Below are 6,000 nucleotides of genomic sequence, written 5' to 3'. Positions count from 1 at the left end.
TAAAACCCTAGCAATGACCCTTTGCTTTTGACGAAAGGTGTGCAAGTCTTCAATTAAGGGTCTGGTCAAATACCGTATTTGATCCGGTATTAATACATCTCTATTGAAATTAATATGGCAAATGCGATAGTGTTTCGGGATTTTGGTCGAAAAAAATACCGCAGCAAGCTACGGTATTTTGTCTGGTCAAATACCGTACAAGGGACGGAACAGAAGACATCCTGATGTATACTGAATGGATTGATTTCCATTCAGAATGCATTGGGACAAAACGGAAGCGTTTTTTTCCGGTATTGAGACCCTTTGCTGGATTTCAATACTGGAAAAGAATAACGCTAGTGTGAAAGCACCCTTAGTGGTGTTATTTGACGAAAGGTGTGCTAGTCTTCAATTACTGTCTAATGGAAAACACACAAAACCACACAGAGAGCAAAACCACTTATGATATCGAGTGGACAGGTACACGGTGCTACAACTTGCTGTAGTTTTGTTTTGTAGTTTTTCTGGGTCAATATTGAAAAAAGCTAATATAGAGGGTGACGTATTTAATACATAAATTTTAATATACAATACAAATAAAATAATAGCCCAATAAGTCAGCAGACAAATAGAAAGTGGCGCATGCCTGTGCAATAAACAACAGTGCAAAGGAAAAAAGGGGCGCCCCATTGTGTCAGGACTCAACAGCCTCAGTCAAAATGCTGGTACATATATAGACTCTATCCTGGCACCATTTGTCAGGACATTACCCTATGGTAAGACCGTTCCTTTTTTCCTTTGCACTGTTGTTTATTGCACAGGTGAGCATCACTTTCTATTTATCTGCTGACTTATTGGGCCATTATTTTATTTGAATTATGTATTAAAAGTTATGCATTAATTATGTCACCCTCTATTTTTGTTTTTTTCATATTGATCTATCTGGGTTGCCCATCATTTGACATTTTATTGGCCATTGTTAGGCTACTTTCACACTTGCGTTCAGAGCGGATCCGTCTGAGACAGATCCGCTCATATAATGCAGACGATGGATCCGTTCAGTACGGATCCATCTGCATTATAATGTTAAAATTTTTTAGTGTGAAAGTAGCCTGAACGGATCCGTCCAGACTTTCAATGTAAAGTCAATGGGGGACGGAACCGTTTGAAGATTGAGCCATAGTGTGTCATCTTCAAACGGATCCGTCCCCATTGACTTACATTGTAAGTCTGGACGGATCCGCTTGCCTCCGCACGGCCAGGCGGACACCCGAACGCTGCAAGCAGCGTTCAGGTGTCCGCCTGCTGAGCGGAGGCTGAACGCTGCCAGACTGATGCATTCTGAGCGGATCCGCATCCACTCAGAATGCATTAGGGCAGTACGGATGCGTTCAGGTCCGCTTGTGAGCCCCTTCAAACAGAGCTCACAAGCGGACACCCGAACGCTAGTGTGAAAGTAGCCTTACTTTGGTTCTGTTAATACTATAGTTTTGCTCAGGGCCGTCTTTACCAAGGGGCAAAAGGGGCAGCTGCCCTGGGCCCAGTTGCTCCTGGGGGGCCCAAGGCAGCTGCCTCTTGAGCCCTGCTAGCTACTGCCCCGGGTGTCAGGCTGTCGGCTACACAGGCATCATGATCGTACTGTGTTAATGATCTTAATTCTAGGATCTTAATGAGTTGTGATCTAGGACCTTAATGACATCATTACCATGTGACCAGTAACCTAGCAATTACTGGTCACATGGCTATGAGGTCATCACAGGTCCTACTGAGTGTTGCAGAAGTTAACTGTGGAGCTTTTTTGTGTAACGATTACATCAGAAAAAGGTGACAGGGGCTGTTATGTTAATATACTGTAAACTACTGTATAGTGGGGTGCTGTATACTGTGTGGTGGGCTGTATACTGTGTGGTGGGCTGTATATTGTGTGGTGGGCTGTATATTGTGTAATGGGCTGTATATTGTGTGGTGGGCTGTATACTGTGTGGGGGGGTGGCCTGTATACTGTGTGGGGGCCTATATACTGTGTGGTGGGCTGTATACTGTGTGGTGGGCTGTATACTGTGGGGGGCCTGTATAGTGGGGGGGGGGCCTGTATAGTGGGGGGGAGTGCTATACTGCTGTACTGTATAGTGTGGGGGGCTGTATCGTGTATAGTTTGGGGTGCTGTATACAGTGAGGTGTTGTATACCGTGAGGTGCTGTATACTGTGGGCTGCTATACTGCTCTACTATATACTGTGGGGTACTGTATAGTGTGGGGTGCTAAACTGCATACTGTGTGGTGCTGTATACTATAGGGTGCTATACTGCATACTGTGGGGTGCTGGGGTGCACTGTAACACTAGGGTGAGCCGAGCCCTGGTCTCCTTCCTGCAGAGCGGTGCCCACTTCCAGCCCAGAGCACTGATCCTGAGCCGCTGGAGTCTTCAGAACTGGAAGTATTTACAGTCATTCACTGGACTCTACCAGATGTGTGGATTTTTTGTGTGTGTGTTGTGGTGGAGGGCGTGATTGCATGCTAAGGTGTGGGAAGGCGGGATCCAGGGGGCCCAAGTAAATTTTTGCCCAGGGTCCAATCAATATTAAAGACGGCCCTGGTTTTGCTGGGTGCACAAATTCTCAAAGGGTCATAATTATCGTTGGTATGCCGCTGCCTCATCCAGCTGGAGAAAAGGTCCAGAAGTGCACAGTTGACAAGGAAAACTCGAAAAAGGACTGATCTCAGAACTGCTTTACCAATGGAGTCCAGAAACAATGATGACAGGTTTGATCCAATTATTGTCAGTGTAAGGCCTCCTGTACATGAACGTGTGCACCTGTGACCGTGCTGCAACCTGCAAATTGCAGACTGCAATGCACGAACATCAACCGTGGGGCAGCCACAGTGGATCGCGGACCTATTTACTTTAATGGGTTCGCGATCTGCCCGTTCCGCAAAAAGATAGGACTCTGTAGTGCTTCCGTAGGGTTCCGTTCCATGGTCCCATTCCGCACCATTCCGCATCTCCGGATTTGCGAACCCATTCAAGTCAATGGGTCCGCATCCATTATGCAGAATGCACACGGAATGGATCCACAAATGCGATCTGCAATATGGCAACGGGACACCAACGTGTGCAGGAGACCTAAAAGGGATGCATTTTTGGACTATAACAGTCCTTTCCTCAGGCAATACACGTTAAGCCTTAATTTATAAGACCATTCCACCATCTTCCATTGTTTCATGGGCCATTTCTAATGCTCAAATGCCTATTGTAGGTGCTTTTGTAGTTATCATGGGTTAGCATGGGCACTCTGACCAGTCTGTGTCTAGTAACATAGTTTGTAGGGCTGAAAAAAGCCATTTGTCCATCCAGTTCAACCAGTTATCCTCCAAGTTGATCCAGAGGAAAGTGAAAAAAACAACTTGTGAGGTAGAAGCCAATTTTCCTCATTTGGGGATAACAATTTCCTTTCCTGCTCCAATTAGGCAATCAGAATAATTCCCTAGATCAATGACTATTCTCCAGAAATCTAATAACTGTAACCTGTAATACTATTACTAGAGATGAGCGAATCGAAGCTGACGAAGTAGAATTCGATCTGAATTTCAGGAAAAATTTGATTCGCACCGAATCAAAATTTCCTCATGCTTCGTGGTAACAAATTGCATTTTTTCCTAAAATGGCTGCTGCACGTGTGAGGACATGGAGAAAGGAACTCTGGGAAGGTGGGATCACCCATAATGCATGCAGCCAATCAGCAGCCAGCCAGCCCTATAAATAGCCTCAGCTTTTTTGGATTCAGCCATTTTCCAGTGTATTTAGTGCAAGGAGAGACGTCAGCGGGCGCTAGGGACATTGCTGGACAAAATTATATTGTGCTAAAAAAACGATTTACAAGTGCAGGAAAGATTATTCAAGGTGTAGGGAAAGGATAGGGAGGAATCATTCCACAGCATTTATGATGAACAGGGTTCAGTTGGGGAAGTTACAGCCTGGGTAATAGAACAATCCTATTACAGCTTGCTGCACTGACTGGGCACCCAAATTGCCATTATACAGCTCTGTAATTCCAGAAAACCATTCTTGTTATTGGGGTGTTACAGCCATTGACAGGGTTTATTACTAGTGTTGAGCGCAAATATTCGTATTAGAAATTTTTCTCGCGAATATCGGCTCTTCAAGACTTCGCAAATATTTAGAATATAGCGCTATATATAGGTAATCTCGAATTTAAACAGTATCCCTCCCTGCTACTAGCTTGTGGGCCAATGAGAAGGCTGCAACCAATAGGAAAGTTTTCTACCCCTTACTATATAAGAACGTCCGCAGCAGTCATTTTGTGCTGTTTCATGCAGTTGTGAGAGAGAGGAGTGTGATTTCTGTACTTTACTGAATTGCTGTGTCATATTACATTTGATACCTCATTTACAGTCAGGTCCATAAATATTGGAACATCAACACAATTCTAAAATTTTTGGCTCTATACACCACCACAATGGATTTGAAATGAAACAAACAAGATGTGCTTTAACTGCAGACTGTCAGCTTTAATTTGAGGGTATTTACAGTTGCAAGAAAAAGTATGTGAACCCTTTGGAATTATATGGATTTCTGCACAAATTGGTCATAAAATGTGATCTGATCTTCATCTAAGTGACAACAATAGACAATCACAGTCTGCTTAAACTAATAACACACAAATAATTAAATGTTACCATGTTTTTTATTGAACACACCATGTAAACATTCACAGTGCAGGTGAAAAAAGTATGTGAACCCCTATTCTAATGAGATCTCCGAGAGCTAATTGGAGTGAGGTGTCAGCCAACTGGAGTTCAATCAATGAGATGAGATTGGAGGTGTTGGTTATAGCTGCCCTGCCCTATAAAAAACACACACCAGTTCTGGATTTGATTTTCACAAGAAGCATTGCCTGATCTGAATGATGCCTCGCACAAAAGAGCTCTCAGAAGACCTATGATTAAGAATTGTTTAATTGCATAAAGCTAGAAAAGGTCATAAAAGTATCTCCAAAAGCCTTGCTGTTCATCAGTCCAGGGAAGGACAAATTTTCTATAAATGGAGACAGTTCAGCACTGCTGCTACTCTCCCTAGGAGTGGCCATCCTGTAAAGATGACTGCAAGAGCACAGCGAAGACTGCTCAATGTGGTGAAGAAAAGTCCTAGAGTGTCAGCTAAAGACTTTCAAAAGTCTCTGGCATATGCTAACATCCCTGTTAGCGAATCTACGATATGTAAAACACTAAACAAGACTGGATTTCATGGGAGGATACCACAGAGGAAGCCACTGCTGTCCAAAAATAACATTGCTGCACGTTTACAGTTTGCACAAGAGCACCTGGATGTTCCACAGCAGTACTGGCAAAATATTCTGTGGACAGATGAAACCAAAGTTGAGTTGTTTGGAAGAAACACACAATACTATGTGTGGCGAAAAAGAGGCACAGCACACCAACATCAAAATCTCATCCCAACTGTGAAGTATGGTGGTGGGGGCATCATGGTTTGGGGCTGCTTTGCTGCGTCAGGGCCTGGACGGATTGCTATCATCGAAGGAAAAATATATTCCCAATTTTATTAAGACATTTTGCAGGAGAACTTAAAGAGGACCTTTCATCAGAAAAAAGTATGTAAACTGACTATACCGACGTGTAGAGCGGCGCCCAGGAATCCCCCTGCACTTACTGTTATCCCCGGGCGCCGCTCCGTTCTCCGGTTATATGTTCCTACTTAGGCTCCACCCGGGGGAACTTAGGCTCCACCCAGGGGAACCTGCTGGCGTCTCTTTCTCCTATGCTGTAGCGCTGGCCAATCGCAGCGCTCAGCTCATAGCCTGGCTATGAGCTGAGCGCTGCGATTGGCCAGCGCTACAGCATAGGAGGAAGAGACCGCGGCAGGTTCCCCTGGGTGGAGCCTAAGTAGGAACATACCGGAGGCTATAACCGGAGAACGGAGCGGCGCCACGTCGGTATAGTCAGTTTACATACTTTTTCCTGGTGAAAGGTCCTCTTTAAGGC

The sequence above is a fragment of the Bufo gargarizans genome, chromosome 5, assembly GCF_014858855.1.
Source record: "Bufo gargarizans isolate SCDJY-AF-19 chromosome 5, ASM1485885v1, whole genome shotgun sequence".
In the NCBI taxonomy this organism is placed as follows: Eukaryota; Metazoa; Chordata; class Amphibia; order Anura; family Bufonidae; genus Bufo; species Bufo gargarizans.
This window is presented reverse-complemented; position numbering follows the sequence as displayed.